General features: G+C 37.2%; 1 protein-coding gene across 4 annotated transcripts in view; it reads left to right on the forward strand.

The window, feature by feature from the left end:
- The first annotated feature begins 13,562 nt into the window (after positions 1–13,562).
- Positions 13,563–19,299, forward strand: part of PCNX4 (pecanex 4) — a 41,715-nt gene continuing 35,978 nt past the window's right edge. For all 4 annotated transcript variants that reach the window (XM_084982477.1, XM_084982482.1, XM_084982484.1 and 1 more), the window contains exon 1: positions 13,563–14,032. The gene's annotated coding sequence lies outside the window, so the exon portion shown is untranslated. The remainder of the gene's footprint in view (positions 14,033–19,299) is intronic.

A 19,299-nucleotide genomic window follows, 5' to 3' on the forward strand; every position in this document is an offset into this window, starting at 1 on the left:
GAGCTGTGGTGTAGTTGCAGACGCGGCTCGGATCCCGCATTGCTGTGGCTGTGGCGTAGACCAGCAGTTATGGCTCTGATTGGACCCCCTCGCCTGGGAACCGGCCCAAGAAATGGCAAAAAGACAAAAAAAAAAAAAATTATTTTTCAAACTGCTTCATTCATTTAATTTTTTCATTGTTTCATACTCAAATCTATTAACTAGCCCTCTTTTCAACTTTTGAAACATATCTAGAAATCTATCCATAACTTCAGGACCACTTAGTATTTTTTTAATTGTAGTAAAATATACAAAACACAAAATTTACCATTTTTGGAGTTCTTGTTTGGGGGGGGTGTCTTGTCTTTTAGGGCTGCACCTGCAGCATATGGAAGTTTCCAGACTAGGGATCGAATCAGAGCTACAGCTGCCAACCTATACCACAGCCACAGCAATGCCAAATCCCAGCCCCATCTGCAACCTACACACCGCAGCTCAGTGCAAGGACAAATCCTTAATCCACTGCCTGAGGCCAGGGATCGAACAGCATCCTCAAGAATACTAGTTGAGCTGTTTCCACAGCAGGTTAAGAACTTGGCTAGTATCCATGAGTATGCGGATTCCCTCCCTGACCTCACTCAGTAGATCAAGGATCCAGTGCTGCTGCAAGCTGTAGCAGATGCTACTCAAATCTGGCGGATATGGTGTTTCTGTGGCCATGGCCTAGGCTGGCAGCTGCAGCTCTGATTCAGCCCTTTAGCCTAGTAACTTCCCTATACTGTGAGTGCAACCCTAAAAAGAAAAGAAAAATTTACTTTTAACCTTTTAAATTTTTTAATTTTGGTGACATATACATAAAATTTACCATCTGAACCATTTTATTTGTACAGTCCACTGGCATTAAGTACACTTACACTGCTGTGCAACCATCTACTCTAGACCTCTCTTCATCTTGCAAAACTTATACCCACTGTAATAATACTCCATTGTAAGTAAATATCACATTTTCCTCATCCATTCATCTATCAATGGACACTTGGTTGGTCTCCACATTTTGGCTATAGTGAACAATACTGCTATGAACAGTGCTGTAAAAATATCTGTTCAGGTCTCTATTTTCAATTCTTCTGGGTAATATTCAGAAGCAGAATTTCTGGATTATTTGAGAATTCCAAGTTTAATTTTTTAAGAAATTACCGTATCATCTTCCAGAGAATTTGCACCATTTCATATTCCCATTCACAATGCACAAGGGTTCTAGCTTGGGAATACTTTTAGACATAAAAATATTTTATAATTTTTAATACACTGCTTTATGCACTTCATTTACATGTTTCAAAAACAAGCATTGAAATGCTCATCTAAAATACCACACATGCTAATAAAATTATCATTTTATAAAAATCTGAATGCTTTCTCACTTGTGTTTTTTTACAGAATTATACTCTATATAATTTGGGGGTTATTCCACATTATAAATCTAAGCATTTTCCATGATATTAGAAACTCAATATAATTATCATTTCAATGTTTGAATTACATTCAACTTAAGGAAAATATTACTATTTTTTAATCATCAAACATTTGAACATTCAAATTGCTTCCAATTTTAAATCATTAGAAATATGCAACAAACATATGCACAAATCAACTAAAAGGTATGCACTTTTTTAAAGTTGTTGACAAATATCACTAATTATTTTTACAAAGGAATTATACAGATTTGTACTAACCCAGCACTCTGACCAGAAGGAGCTGTGATGGGAGGTATGTTATCCTTCTTCTCTAACAAATTGCTTATCAACCAGTAAACACACAATACATGTTTACTAATTGAATTCATTAATGAACAAATGAGAATGCCATTTCACTGAGTCCTAACTATCATTGAATCTTATTGTTTGCTAATTTAGGAGAGCCAGTGCATTCTGGACTGGCTTAAACTATTTATTTTAAAGCAATTAAAAATTTGGTCCTCAAATTAAGAGGTCAATAAAAATGAAAATATGTAGGTCTTCTTGGTATATAACCTTTTCCTATACTTTTCCAGTATGTAGGTTTTCTTACTGTTTAAACATTTTCCTCATCATTTCCAAATGTAATGTAATTCCATCAATTATAACCTTTCCTTCTAAAGATAAAATATTATTGTGGGACCATTTTCCTAACTTGCCATTGTTTACAACATTAGGTGGTTACTGCCTCTACTTAGTGTTTTATGTATAATAAGTAAATAAAATAGTATCAGCCATACTCAATTTACCACAACCAAAATGCAGCTGGCTCTAAGTTTTCTTTGTTCTTTTTTCTTGAGAATTTTCTGAGTCCTTTGACATTAAATGATGTTTTTCTTTTTTTTTTAAATGTTTCATCAGTGTATCTGCCAAACTAACTAGCACAAAAAAAATTTGCACATAAGTGGCATCAATAAATATTTTAGTATATTTATTATGCTACATATGTATTTTCTATTTGATCTGAGAATACTTTTAAAGAATCATGATAAAAATAAATATTTGCTTTAAAAATACACATTACAAAGATTCCCTTTTTATGTTAAAAGTGGTAGAATAAAATTATCAGATAAAAAAGAAGCTTTAAACCATCCTGATGTTCAATGTAGTATTCAATTCTTCATAGGCTGTAAATTATAATGGGAATGCTACTAGAACTGTCAAACTTCCCAAAGCAATCTCCAAGCTAATCAACATAGACAATCACTCTTTTCATTTCTATAGCAATAAGAAAATTTTAAGCAATATCTTTTGACTGTCTTGAAAATTGCTTAGTTGGAGGCTTTATTTAAAAATGCCAACAAGCCTGAAATATTAAATATAATTTGCAATGCAGCCTAGAGAAAGAATGAAGCACTTGGTACATTTTTCCTAATTGTTTCTGATTGCTGCCTGGGTAGCTTCAGCACTTCTCCAGCTTCAAAATCACCTTTGAGGGTTTCAACATCTTTTGACCACTACTTTTAATCAAAGAGGCTAAACATAAAATAATTGGACTATTACATAGCAAAACTCTTCAACAATCCTGGTTTTGACATTTTTATTTAATTGACCTTAAAGACAGATTCCTCAGAAAGTAAACTGTTGGCACTTAATGAACTCTGATTAAGGTGACACATTACCCTACATTAACACTGACAGAAATCTCTCTCCCAGGAAAAGTGGTCAATACTGCTGAAGTTAGCAGAATTTAGTTTTCTGATGATAGTCAGTTTTGTTTAAGTCTGAGAGTCAGTTTTGTTTAACGTCTGCTTAATAAATAAACCTCACTCTTTATTTTAAAGGATTGTTACTTAGAAAACACCTTAAAAATTTGCACACACAAAAATGTTATAGCCTGTTTTTATTTCCACCCATACCTGAGACGTTTAACACCAAAATAATACAAAAGTAAAAATACAAAATTAAATGGAAATTTAGAGATGTAGCTCAAGTCTCTTAAAGGAGGAAAGTGAAGTCCAGTAAATTTAAGTGACTTGTTCAATGTTAAATTATCAAGTTTGTTGCAGAGAGTAAATTACAATCCAGATCTCATTATTTCCAATTAAATATGCTTTCTCTAATTCTATGAAAATCACCGGCCTTGCCCTTCACACTCAGAGCACTGTTTTCTTAATTTTCCACTATTTTCATCTGAAATAAAAGTTCTTGTGTCCATTTATCCAACAAGGAAGAAGAAAGAAGTTACTGAGTTCATGCTTTGATAGGAGTGAGGAAAATATTGTCTAATAAATGGAGGTTATGAAAAGAGGGCAAAGTATTTCAGAATATTGACAGGTAGAGCTGTTTTTGTTTCTGAATAGAACGAGTCATTCTCTTTGGGAGGAGGTGGTAATGGATGGGATATTGGTGTAGGTTGCAGACATGGCTCAGATCCTGAGTTGCTGTGGCTGTGGTGTAGGCTAGCAGCTACAGCTCCAATTCAACCCCTAGCCTGGGAACCTTCATATGCAGCAGTAGTGGCCCTAGAAAAGGCAAAAAGGCAAAAAAAATAAAAATAAAAAATAAATAGAAGACAAACCCTTCGCTATGTGCATCAGGAGAAAAGGGAACAAAAATTCTCTCTGGAAGAATCTACATCACATTCAGGCTTGCATTTTTGAGATGTATTATAATTTTAAGGAAAATGTTTATTGAGGAAAAGATGAACAAAGGAAGTCTTTTCATAGAGTAAATGCAACTTTTAGATTTTCATAGCCCAGTGTTCTAGCCTACAGTATGTTTGGGCATACTAATGATGAACAAGTTGTCCAGGAATACTGGATTGTGGAATTCAGAGTGCATGCCTCTACACTAATTGGGCCATTGGAGAAAAAAAAAATGTTTTCACTTTCCTGTTGTGGCGCAGTCATTAACAAAGCCAACTAGAAACCATGAGGTTGAGAGTTCGATCTCTGCCCTTGCTTAGTGGGTTTCACTTGATTTTTTTTCAGTAGAGAGTATGAGGTTTGGTTTTATTACATGTGTTAGGCAGGGCATGTACGCCCTTAAAAGAAAGCTTGTCTCTAAAACTTTATTCATTTTTGTTGCCAGGAGAAAAAGTCATAAGCGAAAAAATTCACAGGGAAAAAAATCCATAGGCTTGTTTTATATAAAAACCACAGATAAATATGATTCACTGTTTATTTCTTAATAGATGGCTACTTCCACAGTAAATGTATCTCTTTCTTGCATGCTGCTCTTTACTGGTATATACATTTTCTACTAATTATAATGTCTTTTAAGAGGAAAATTTCTATGTGAAAACATAAATCCAATATTCGGCTTGAAATTTATAGAAATAATTTTTTAATGTGGTAGGATTCATAATTGTTCTGATATTCATTTTTATACATTAGTTTTCATTTAAACTAAGAGCCGAAAAAGCCGTTCTGGTAAACTTTTTTTATAACTGGTATACATTTTATTAAAAATTGTGCTTTTAAAAATTATATTGCTAAAGACAAGCCACATATGAAAATTTCTTCCACTTAATACTTAGACATTGCTGGTCCAATAAAATAGAATTCCCATATTTTTCATTTCATGTGTAATATAAAACATACTTTTAATATGTACAAGTATTTTACATATATATCTATATGAATATATAATCTATATATAATCTACATATATTCTAAAGTGAGGATTTTATATCCAACATTAGAAAGAAATCCTAATAATATTGAGAATGTATACATAAATTCAGTAAGTTCTCATTTAGTATAAAATGAACTAACTTTAAGAATTCCTACTGATGTAACACTGAGGTAGTCAAAATTCTAAGCAGTCTCTGATTACCAGACCTCAAAATTTACCAGCATACTAAATAATGTACTGTAACTTTTAACTGTGATACAACACTAAAAAATAATATAGCATTTTTCTGCCTATGAAAATATCAATACTGTAATCATTTATTCATAGAAACTATCAACTATGTTTTCCAAATTATTATCTGGATAATGGTATTATTATAAAAACAAAAATCCACTATGCCAGTTTTCAGGTTATATAGCAGCTTGGTGGAGTTCTGAAGAGGATAGAGGGAGTGTTTTTGATCGTCAGTTTATTTTTGTTTGTTGGGCATTTTTTGATTTAAAGATTATAAAAGCCACACATACATTGTTAAAAATATATGACCAGCATAAACAACAGACATCACAGAAATACAAAGGATCAGAAGAGACTACTATATACAACTATACGCCAATAGAATGGAAAACCTAGAAGAAATGGACACATTCTTAGAAAAGCAGAATCTTCCAAGACTAAACCAAGATGAAATAGAAAAGATGAATGGACCAATCACAAGTACTGAAATCGAAAATGTGATTTAAAAACTTCCAACAAACAAAAGTCCAGGACCAGATGGCTTCACAGGCAAATTCTATCAAACATTTAGAGAAGAGCTAACACCTCTCCTTCTAAAACTATTTCAAAAAAATTGCAGAGAAAGGGATACTCCCAAACTCATTCTATGAGGCCACCATCACCCTGACACCAAAACCAGACAAAAATACAACAAAAAAAAGAAAAAAGAAAACTACAGGCCAATTTCACCAATGATGCAAAAATCCTCAACAAAATACTAGCAAACCACATCCAACAATACATTAAAAGGATTATACATCATGATCAAGTGGGATTTATCCCAGGGATGCAAGGGTTCTTCAATATCCACAAATCAATCAGTGTGACATACCACATTAACAAACTGAAGAATAAAAACCATATGATCCTCTCAACAGACACAGAAAAAGCTTTTGACAAAATCCAACACCCATTTCTGATAAAAACCCTCCAGAAAGTGGGCATAGAGGGAATCTACCTCAACATAATAAAGGCCATATATGACAAACCCACAGAAAACATCATTCTCAATGGTGAAAAGCTGAAAGAATTCCTGCTGAGATCAGGAATAAGATAAGGATGTCCGCTCTCGCCATTACTCTTCAACATAGTTTTGGAAGTCCTAGCCACGGCAATCAGAGAAGTAAAAGAAATGAAAGGAATCCAAATTGGAAAGGAAGAAGTAAAACTATCACTATTTGCTGATGACATGATAATATACCTAGAGAATCCTAAAGACTCTACCAGAAAACTGTCAGAACTCATCCATGAATTTGGCAAAATCGCAGGATACAAAATCAATACACAGAAATCGACGGCATTTCTATACTCTAACAGTGAAAGAGCAGAAAGAGAAATTAGGGAAGCAATCCCATTTACCATCACATCCAAAGGAATAAAATACCTAGGAGTAAACCTATCTAAAGAGACAAAAGACCTATACTCTGAAAACTATAAGACACTGATGAAAGAAATCAAAGATGACGCAAATAACTGGAAAGATATACCATGCTCATGGATTGGAAGAGTTAATATTATCAAAATGACTATACTACCCAAGGCAATCTACAGACTCAATGCAATCCCTATCGAATTACCAAGGACATTTTTCACAGAACTCAAACAAAATATTTTAAAGTTTGTTTGGAAGCACAAAAGACCCAGAATAGCCAAAGACATCCTGAAAAAGAAAAACGGAGCTGGAGTTAATCAGGCTCCTGGGCTTCAGACTATACTACAAAGCAACAATCATTGAAACTGTATGGTACTGGCACAAAGACAGAAATATAGATCAGTGGAACAGGATAGAAAGCCCAGAATTAAACACACACACCTACAGCCAACTAATCTATGACAAACGAGGCAAGAATATACAATGGAGAAAGTACAGTTCGTTCAATAAGTGGTGCTGGGAAAACTGGACAGCCACACGAAAAAGAATGAAATTAGAACACTCCCTAACACCATACACAAAAATAAACTCTAAATGGATTAAAGACCTAGATATAAGACCAGACACTATAAAACTCTTAGAGGAAAACATAGGCCAAACACTCTGACATAAACGACAGCAACATCTTCTCAGATCTACCTCTTAGAGTATTGACAATAAAAACAAAAATAAACAAATGGGACTTAATGAAACTTAAAAGTTTCTGCACAGCAAAGGAAACCCTAAATAAAATGAAAAGACAACCCACAGAAAGGGAGGAAAAAAATATATATATATATATGACCAGCATAAGAGTAAAGGTAAAAAGTAAAAGTCCCCTTCCTATCAAACCTGAGTTAACTTCCTCAGAGGTTGAATTCTATTAGTTTCTTACATGACCTTTAAAAACAAGTATACGCAATGTATGCTCATGCATACATCTAGTTTTCACATAAGATCATACTATACAAACTAATGTAATTTAAAATTTTTTTTACTGAAGTTGGATATCCCTACACAGGAGTCCGTGTACACGTACATGCTTTTTAATCAAATTCATTTAAAACCATTTCCTATTTAAGAATATTTTGCATTTTGCTATTACAAATGTTCTAAGTATATCTTTGGACAAATATAGCTACATACTTAGGTGAGACATCTGTAAAAGGAGATATCTGTAAGGTGTTATTTCTAAGATAAAATTTCTCTATCAAAGGGAAAATTAAAATTTTGTTAGAGCAAAGCTAAATTTCAAAATGTCCCTCCAAAGGGCCATCCCATCAAAGTTGGTTATTATTGATATTATTGTTATTTATAGTTTATGTACAACTTAGTTGCCAAATGTGGCTTCATTTCCCCTAAATTATTTATCTAGGAGTAACGTCCAATTTTCATGTTTCTATTTTTTGCCTTTTTTTCTTTTTTAGAGTTGCACCCATGGCCTATGGAGGTTCCCAGGCTAGGGGTTGAATCTGAGCTGTAGCTGCGTAGCTACATCTGCGGCATATGCCACAGCCACAGCAAGGCTGGATCCTTAACCCACTGAGCAAGGCCAGGGATGGAACCTGCATCCTCATGGATGCTAGTCAGATTTTTTTCTGCTGAGCCACTTTGGGAACCCTCAATTTTCATGTTTTTATATATATTGCCCTGAAGAGGGCCTCACAATGCAAGCTGTAGGAAGTAATTCTAATTTGTGTGGACTTTCCCATTCAATAGCAATGGTATTGTGATCCTGGAGACATTATGAGAGGGTATATAAGCTTTCCTCCATTTTTATGCAAATTACACCTAACTCTCCTCCACTCCCACATTATTATTTAATTACAACTTCAAACAGAAATTTTACTAGGCAATTGTTCATTGCATTTCCTTATATATTCATTCTATAGGAAAGTGAAAATCACATTCACGCAATTCTAAGTGATTTGTACACTTATAAACATAGAAGTTAGCAGGCAAATGCCAGGAAAAGGACACTTAATTTGAGGTTACTAACCTTGGTTCTAGCTTTATAAATTAGTATTACTAATAATAAGATACTATATTCTCAGCAACACTGTCAAAAGAAGAGGTTAATTGATGTTACAATCTTAATATAGAACACTGGGGATGAATATTATGAAATCTGCATAGTCAACTCTTAATTATATGTCAAAATAAAGGGGAATCATCATAATTTAGATCTGCATGTAACATAATTTTTGTAAAGAGTCAAATTGTAAAATATGCCTGTGGATATTTGCAGAATTTGATTACTCTTAAAACTTAATTTTTCAGTGAAGTTATATTCATAAACTTTTACAAAATGTAATATAACTTTAAAAAATGTAACTCTAGCCTTCAGTGATCTTCAGGCTCTCAATAACTCTACTGTGTTCTCTTTTTAAACTATGTAAAATAAATTCCATCAGTGATAACTTTCTAAAATAATATTAATTGAAATATCCTAAAATTAAAAATCTCATATAGGAACTATTGATATGAAATAATTAAATTTAAAAGCTAGATAAGAAAATTCAAAATTCTTGATCAACACAAAAACCTGAGAAACTCTATCCTTTCACCCTATAATTCTCACAGGTATTACTGTAAGACTTTCAGAGTTATAATTTAAAATATATTGTATTTCATAATGAAGCTTAAAACCAATTAACGGCAAAGCTATGATTATATTTTATTTGATGGTTCTACTTATGTTTGTATGGTATGAGATTTGTCTTCTATATAAAAGGAAGTTTCGGTACAAAACTTTGAGATTAACAATTGGTTACTTCTTATCTTTAATATCATTACCTAATGTCACCCAACCCACATGCCTGTGAATAGACTGGGTCATACTAAAATTCTACCCATCACATGCCCATTCACTTAGCCTTTGTATGCATTTATATGCATATCCTGAACTGTTATATAAAAAGATGAATTTCAACAGCCATATTAAAAATGATTCATTTTATAATCCCTTTCTTCTCTCCTGATGCTTTTCTTTGCAGCCACTAATATCCAAACCTTGGCATTCCCCTCAAATCTTGTGATTTCCACTTTTTTTTAAATGTAAAGTATTATTCCTGTGACTTCACCTCTCTTCCAAGGTCCAGTTGTATATTTCTAACAAGACATAGCCCACAAGCCTCTCAAACACGTCTCAAATTGAATTATCTTTCTTTCCAAACCTATTCTTTCTCTGTGCTTATTTATTTCAGAATACTCTGTGATGACCCTTTTCCTAGGTTGGGCTCATCTTTCTTCTTTGATCTCCTTACCACTGCACCCCACTCCTACTCCAATTCAACCCTTTACCAAATTTTAGCAATTCTATTCCCTTGCCCTGGAAGGTCAGCTTTCTAATTCCTTGAGGACATTCCACCTCCTCTTTAACCCATCCTACTCTGTGCTGCATTTCTGCACAGTTATTTTCAGAGCCCTGTGGTCAAAGATCTCTGAGCAGTGGGGCAAAATATTTTTTTGTAGGTGGTGGCGTTTTTTTCCCCCCACTTTTTTGGCAAGAGTAGTGACTTGGGTACGAACTGAAAATGGACAATGTCATTACATAAAAACATGTATGCCATGATAATGCCTGGAAAACATCTTCTCTGGCTGAAGAAGCAGCTCCAGATTTTTGGTAATGTTTCGTTTTATGAGAATCTGCAGGGTAACAGAAAAAAAACATGAATCCTGGAGACATACAGATATATGCCCTATTCCAGATATTATCATATTATACTTTTCTGAAGTTTGGATTCCGTATTTGAAATAACAATAAGCTACTGCATAAGGTTAGGATTTTAAAAAGTACATACGTACCTGAATATCTGTACGATCTAAATATTTGCTGAATGAGTGAATGAATATATAAATATACCCCTACTTGGAACACTTCCTCTCCCACACTTTCATCAAGCTAATTTCTACTTGTTTTTTAAAACTCAATTGCATTCATCTGAACTTCCTCAGAGTGAATTCTGTGTCCTACTTCTGTGTTTCTATAGCTCAGGTGCGTATCTGCTTATCTCATTCTCAGTAATTACTGACATCTTTATGGTTTCCCAGCTTGTATTTTGGTAAATTTCTTTAGGAGAGGGATAATTTTTTTTTTTTTTTTTGGCCGCCCCACGGCACATGGAGTTTCTGGGCCAGGGATCAGATCCAAACCAAAGTTACCACCTACACTACAGCTTCAGCAATGCCGGATCCTTAAACCACTGTACTGGGCCCAGGGTTGAACCTGTGTCCCAGTGCTACAGAGACCTCACCCCCACATCCCACTGTGCCACCGACTGGGCAGGAACTCCTAGGAGAGGGATCATTTTTCAATTGACTTTGTATCTGCAGCAATTAGTGTGGTTCCTGGCAAGGAACTGTTTCAACAAACACTGAATACTTTACACACAAATAACCAAAAGCTTGTGGCATAAGCTTTACTAATTTTATTCTAAGAAAGTACACAGCACTAACATATTGGGGAAAAAAATTAACTACCAAATACCTACAGCAGGTACTTTTTTTTTTTTTTGGTCTCTTTTTTTGTCTTTTCTATGGCCGGACTCAAGACATATGGGGGTTTCCAGTCTAGGGGTCTAATCGGAGCTGTAGCCAACGGCCTACGCCAGATCTGAGCCACGTATGCAACCTATAGCAAAGCTCACAGCAACGCCAGATCTTAACCCACTGAGCGAGGCCAGGGATGGAACTGGCAACTTCATGGTTCCTAGCTGGGTTCGTTAACCACTGTGCCACGATGGGAACTCCTACAGCAGGTATTTCTACAACAAAAATGTTCATTCTGGTTGGGTCATTTGTAATTCAGGGTGGCAAAAATCGGCATTGTGACTACAACCTCTCTGCATAAAGATAATAGCTTCATCTTCACTAAGCACTTAAACTATGCCAGTTACTTTACTAAGCAATTATTCAATTTAATCCACTCTACACATCTTCCTATAGGGCAAATTCTGTATCTATTATTGGCCTTATTTTACAAGATATGGAAACAAGGCCAGAGATATTAAGTAACTCCAACATGACATAAAAAGTGAACAGTAGTGTCAGGATTCCGTCTGGGAGAGGGAAATTGCCCTCTCTATCCCACTTGAGTTCTTGTGGCTGGACTAATAATAAAATTGACACAAGACAGATTAGCAGTCATTAAGAAATAACTCTTAATTCCTTTGCTCAGAGGTCTCACAGATATAGGCCCTAAGAAGTGGCCAGAGGAGGCAGCTTTTTTTTAAGACACAATAGTTATACATTTGTGAGGATTTAATAGGACAAAGAAACTTACACTTTGGGTGCTTTATCAGTGGAGAATCTAAATAGAGTTTGGGTTTGGGGTAGTAAATTAAATAACAAGGTTTGTTTATACAGATTTCCTGGCCTACCTCTGAAAAGGCCTTGGTCTTCCTACTTCCCAGTACAAGGAGGGTACCTTTCACATGAGATATTTATTTCCTGGTTTCAGAGACAGTTAGATGAAGCTCTTAAGTCCCTCTTGCATTGGCCATTTCTTAAGTAACTTTAATTCAAAATATGCCATTGGAGTGGTCTGCTCTGGGCCCTAACAGTTCCAACTCAAGCTTCCAGGCCCCTGCTCTTAACCATTCTAGGCTGACTTCCTAGTCGTAGCTGATGCTTCAAAGATGCTTAATGTGGAATGGTGACCAATGATGATTGTGGTTATGTTGTCCCCAAAAGACTGGAAAACATTAGGGATGGACTAAGGGCACACTTCTTCTTCACACCCCCAACTACACTGCAAATTGTATCCTTGAAGATAAGCATATACTTACACCATCAATGCTGCCCAGGGTTTTCTTCCACATGACACTTTCCTCAATAAACCTCACTTTTCCTCTGGACAGATTTGTATCTTCTTTTTTATAGGCCTCAGATTTCTTTTAATTAACACCAAAAGGTTTTCCCCATTATGGCTTACAAATCTAAATGCTTAAGAACTAAACCATCACTTTCGATAAAGCCACGGAAAAAACAAAAAGGGGCGCACTCAATAATTTTGAGATAAGGAGATCCAAACAAGACCCCAAGCCAATCAGCAGTCTCTCGCATGCAAAACTAGGAGATTATCAATCACCTGGGGAAATTCGGGTACCTCGATAACTACAAATTGGCTTCCACGTTCCCCTTTTGGCGCCTCTAAATCATCTGAGACCAATTTAAAGATCTCAGGAACTGCCTGGGGAACTCCTGCCAGGAACTTGGAAAGTATCCAGAATTTAGGGGATTTCATGGGAAATGGAGGCAGTGGGTGGACGGACACGTTTACCTTTTAAAGTGACAAAACTAGGGACTTCGTGGTCACCCCATAAAGATTCCCGGATGACATCAATCCCACTAGTTAACAGTCTACCAGAGCTTTTTTTTTTTTCCCCAGATGGAACACAGTAACTTTGTCTTACTTTATTACTAAACAGATACTTTGGTGGCATTTTTCACTTACGGATATTTTGGTTCCTGTTATTTTAAAACGCAGTCATAAATCCTCACGGGGGGGGGCGTGGAATGCAATAAAGGTGCAATTGCGAACACGTACATGTTTAGCTGATACTAAAGAGCATTTATTACCGTCACTGTGTTGGGTGCTGACGGTTAAAGTGAGGCTGCGGTTAACGTAGTTTCAGAGGACCCTGAGCGGTAGGGGTTGCACTATGCCGCCAGGCTCATCTGTCCGATCCCGGGGTACCACACGCTCTCAAAATGGCGGCCGCGCCTCCCGCAGCTCGAGAGCACTACCCCTCGACGGGACGTCGTCACCAGGGCAACGACGCTCTTGCGTAGGGCGCGATCAGGGTCAAAGTTCAGAGATGGTCCTGCGATGGATCTCGGCCGCCCCTCCTGGGCCCAAGGCGAGGCCAGAATCCAAATGACTCTTACGGTCGCCTGCCAGGCGAGCGTTGACCAAGGCCTGGAGCGATCGAAGTGCCCCTTTCCTGGAGCTCGTCCTCGCCTGACCAGCCGGAAGCTGAACACAAAGTCGCGAGCTAAGGCCGGAGGGCGGGGCGAGCCGAGCGCTCGGCCCGCCCGCGAGCGCGCTGGATTCCTATCGGGGAGGCGCCCGCTGGAGTTGACGTTAGCCATGGAAACGCCGCCGGTCCCCAACGCCACCTCAGTGAGCTGGTTTTCCCGACCGCCACAGTTTCTCTGCCTCCACATTCCGACCGCAGGCAGCCTCCCGGCGGGAACGCCCAACGTGGGTTTACCTGCAAAAATGTATTCCCCGGGATGCCTTCGCGTAGCCTCTTCCCTCGGGTGACTCGAGGTACGTTCAGTTCCCGATACCCACCTGGGAACTTCTTGGTCGCCTTAATTTCCAGGCTTGTGCGGAGCCACGTTGTTCTTGCAGCTCTAGTTGCTGTGCATTATATTTTTCATTATAAAACTTTGAAGTGCGATTATTACACTTTTTAAGACAAGAGATAAACCTAGTGGCTAGAGGTATCAATCCGCTGTGTTTTTAACTTTCTTTTGTAAGCTACTTTAGCCTTTTGAGTTTTAGCATTCTGTTTTTTTTGTTTGTTTGTTTGCCTTTTTGCCATTTCTAGGGCCGCTCTGGTGGCATTTGGAGGTTCCCAGGCTAGGGGTCCAATCGGAGCTGTAGCCACCAGCCTACACCAGAGCCACAGCAACGCAGGATCCGAGCCGCGTCTGCAACCTACATACGCCACAGCTCATGGCAACGCCGGATCCTTAACCTTCTGAGCAAGGCCAGGGATCGAACCTGCAACCTCATGGTTCCTAGTCAGATGTGTTAACCACTATGCCACGACGGGAACTCGTAGCATTCTGTTTTTAAGATAACACTTGCGAAATGGAAAATGGCTTTTTCAGTCATGGTTTAGGGTTGGCCTTGTTATCCCAATGAAGTTCACAAACTCCCGTATTTATTCTCTCCTTATCTTCACTTTTGCCCCCAAATTGGTCAAATCATGGGCCCCTGACCATGAACAACTCTTCTCCATTGATCTTTACCCTCTCTCTGCAACCCTCTGTCGATCGAGGACCAGCATTTACTTCAATGCAGTCTACTCCATCAGAAGTTATTTATCAGGCCTCCGAATTGATTTTCTGCACTATACCAATCATTTCTCTTATTCAGCTGTATAATATTAGATTCGTTAACTCATTCTTGCAGTTAGGGCAGAGACCATCCTTTATATTATTGGGTGCCCATTGCCAGCCATGTGAAATCTCCAAACCTTTATCATAGCATCCAAAGCCAGACTCCTAGTTCAGATGTTGCCATTTTAGTAATTTAATTATTTGGGCACCTGTCCATTCCTTTTAAATTTACTACTTTAAGAGCTGCCTACTAGTTATTAACTGTCACAGAAAATAACCAGATTGGGAACCTTGTCTCTTTTTCTTTTCTAAGAACTCTATTGAGATAAAATTCACAATCCATACAATTCAATTTTAGAACATTTTCATTGTCCCAAAAAGAAGCACTGTACCTTTTAGCAGTCTCTCTCCTGACCACCAATTCTCATTATCCTCACCAGCTCTGGGCAAACAGTAGTCTCTTTTCTGTTTTTATAGATTTGCTCATCCTGGACATTTCATATAAATGGAATTATACAATATGTGGCCTTTTTTTGTGATGGCTTTTTCCACTTAGCATTTGTGATTTCAAGGTTCTTTTCATGTTGCAGCATGCCTCAGTACTTCATTCTTTATAATCTAATAATACTCCTTTGTATGGATATACCATATTTTATTTCATCTGTTGATGGATGTTTGTGTTGTTTCCATTTTTGGTTACTAATAATATTTCTGCCATGAATGTTCATGTACAACTTTTTGTATAGACTTGTTTTCATTTCTTTTGGGTAAATACCTAGGAATGAAATTCTAGGTCATATGATAAGTCTGTGTTTAAACTTTTGAGAAACTGCTAGACTGTTTCCAAAGCAACCACCATTTTACAATTATCACTTGAGGCTTCTGGTTTCTCTACAACCTCCTCAGTACTTATTACTGTCAGTCTTTTTGATAGCTAGTCAGGTGGCTTTGAAGTGGCATCTCATTGTGGTTTTGGTTTGCATTTCCCCAGTGAGTAATGTTATTGAGCATCATTTCGTGCTTATATTGGCCATTGGTATATTATTTTTGGAGAAATGTCTATTAACATCCTTTTGCCCACTTTTAAAATATTTTTTCATTATTGAGTTGTAAGAGTTTTTTCTATAGTCTGTGTATAAGTTCCTTATCATGTATGTGATTTGCAAAATTTTCTCCCATTCTGTGAATTATTTTTGCATTCTTGACAGTGAAAATCTTTTCATTTAGACACTTTGCCCTCTTAGGTTTCTTTTTTTTTTTTTTTTTCTTTTTACTGCCGCACCTGCAGCATATGGAAATTCCTGGGCCAGGAATTCCTTGGTCTCTGCCACAGCCACAGCATCATGGAATCCCAGCTGCATCTACAGCCTACACTGTAGCTTTCAGCAGCGCCAGGATGTTAACCCACTGAGCACGGCTAGGAATCAAACACTACGTTGGGTTCTTAACCCACTGAGCCACAATGGGAACTCCCTCTTATGTTTCTTTGTCTTATCAAGCAGTCCTACCTGGCATTGCCCTGCTGGCTTAGCCAATAACAGCTTCCTATTTTGACATTTGTAGATTCCTCTCAGGCCCACCTTTCTCTGAAAACTACTGAAATATAATCTTTAATCCTCGCTGGCATCTTCTAACTGTGCTTCAATGGCAAATTAAAATGGGGCAAAAAGAATTGTAACATATATCAGAGTTAATTTCCTTCATGTGTAAAAGTTTTTTTCAAATTAATAAGAAACATGAAGCAATGAGATCCTGCTGTATAGCACAGGGAACTAACTATATTTAATCACTTGTGATGGAGCATGATGGAGGATAATGTGAAAAAAAGAATGTATATAAATGTATAACTGGGTCACTTTGCCCTACAGCAGAAATTGACAGAACATTGTAAATCCACTATAATCAAAAAACTGAAAAAAAGAAAAAAAGTGAACACTTCAGTAGAAAAGAAGTAAAGGTTATGAAGCAGTTTACAAAAAATAAATGGCATTTATCTACACACACACATGTACATATGAATAATGAGTATTCTCAGAGAGATAGACCATGTTCATAAAATAATGGTAGGATTCTATAAAAAGGAACATTTAGGAATTTAAAAAGTGTTCTTAGAAATTAAAAATATAGGAGCAAAGATTTAATAAAATTTGACAGGTATAGTAGAAGATAGTAAGTTTCTGGAAAGCACAACAAAAATAGTGTTGAGGCACAGTGCCATAGTGCTCAGTAAATATGTGTGGATTCAGTATCACTTCTCACACCTGTAGGATGGCTGTTATAAAAACAAGAAAAGATGGAATTCTTGTTGTGGTGCAGCAGAAATGAATCTGACTAGGAACCATGAGGTTGTGGGTTCACCCACTGGCCTCCCTCAGTGGGTTAAGGATCAGACATTGCCGTGAGCTTTGGTGTAGGTCGCAGATGCGGCCTGAATCCTGCGTGGCTGTGGCTGTGGCCTAGGCCGGCAGCTGTAGCTCCAGTTTGACTGCTAGGGTGAGAATCTCCGTGTGTTGTGGGCGCAGCTCTGAAAAGCGAAAGAGAGGGAGGGAGGGAGGGAAAGAAACGAAGGAAGGAAGGAAAGATAACAAGTGTTGGTGAGGGTGTGTAGAATTGGAACCTTTCCACAGGTATTTGTGGGAATACAAAATGGCACATCTGCTACTGAAAATAGTTTGGAGAGTCCTCAAAAAATTAAAAATAGAACTGCCATGTGATCCAGCAATTCCATTGTGGGTATTTATCCAAAAGAAGTGAAAGCAGGATCTCAAAGATATATTTACACTTTCATGTTCTCTAAAACATTGTTCCATAATAGCCAAAAATAGAAGCAAACTAAGTGTCCATCAGGTGACAAATGGATGAACAAATGTGGTATATACATGAAATGAAATATTAGTAAGCCCTAAAAAGAAGGAAACCCTGCCATATGACACAACATGCATGAGCCTTGAAGACATGGTAAATGAAATAAGCCAGTCACAGAAGGACAAATATTGCATGATTCCACTTACATGAGGTATCTAAAATCATCAGACTCCTCGAAACAGGGAGTAAAATGATGTACCAGGAGTTTTAGTTACACAAGATAAGTTCTGGATATCTACTGTACAACATTGTGTCACTAGTTAATAATACTGTATTGTACACTTAAAAGTGTAAGAGGATAGATCTTATGTGATTTAAAGTTTTGGCAGCTAAGAACTCCTTCCTGGGTAATTGCCAAATTGGTGTTTCCTAGCCTTCTGGATAATGTGTAAGAAATGTAACTTGAATTCCAAACAAAACAACATTTCTCTGGCTGTTTTGTTGGCCTGCTTTCAGAGTAGCATATGAAGAAACCATATGGCTTAAATCATTGTTGTGATGCCATCTTTATGCCTAACTTCTCTTTTCACAGGTTTTTAATTTTTTTCCCCTAATCCTTGAGCCATTTTTCATCTTAACATGTTGGAGGTAGCAGCCATATAAATGGATCAATCTGTCTTTAACAATCTTTCAGAGTGTATGCCAAATTCTCATTCAGGGAATTAGTTTTATTTATTCCGATTGTTTTCATGCTAAATGATCCCAATCAAGATTACAACTTAGAAGATCTCTCTATATAAATGTAACTGTTGCTTCATACAAAGAAAATTTTTTTTAAGTATTTTAGGATCTGTAATTAAGTCTATAGTACCAATTTATCATTTTTGCCTGAATGAATTTCCAGTACTTGTCATGCAATCCCCTTTTATCCTTAAGATACTAAGAAAAAAATACCTGTACTGTAAATCAGTCTGTGCAACCCGATGTACTTGCTACCTGTCAAATTTCCATAATTTTTTTTCTTTTGATCATGACATTCCTCCCTAATTGTTATATCTTTTTAACTCTCCTTCACCTAGTAATTTTGTTTGTTTGTTTGTTTGCCATTTCTTGGGCCACTCTCATGGCATATGGAGGTTCCCAGGCTAGGGGTTGAATTGGAGCTGTACCACCGGCCTACACCAGAGCCACAGTAGTTAAGGATCCGAGCTGCATCTGTGACCTACACCACAGCTCATGGCAACGCCGGATCCTTAACCCACTGAACAAGGCCAGGGATCGAACCTGCAACCTCATGGTTCCTAGTTGGATTCATTAACCGCTGAGCCATGACGGGAACTCCAACACCTGGTAAATTTTTAATGTCCTGATTGAAACCCAGGCTGATGTTTCTGAAAGCAGTTCTCATTAAACAGTGCACACATGATCGTGGGGGAAAAGGATCCCAAGGTCAAATAAGTTTGAAAAACTCAAATGACATGTTTTAGGCAGGTTTGCAGTAGTGTTTTTGGTTTTGGGGGTGGCCACACCTGTGGCATATGGAAGTTCCCTGGCCAGAGATTGAACCTCTGCCACAGCAGCAACCCAAGCTGCTACAGTGACAACACTAGCTTCTTATCCCACTGCACCAAAAGAGTACTCCTGCAGTGGTATTCTTTCTTA

Source organism: Sus scrofa, chromosome 1, assembly GCF_054392235.1.
Source record: "Sus scrofa isolate SSC_HxYL_T2T_F1_AM1 chromosome 1, Sscrofa_HxYL_maternal_Yorkshire_Landrace_v2.0, whole genome shotgun sequence".
Lineage (NCBI taxonomy): Eukaryota > Metazoa > Chordata > Mammalia > Artiodactyla > Suidae > Sus > Sus scrofa.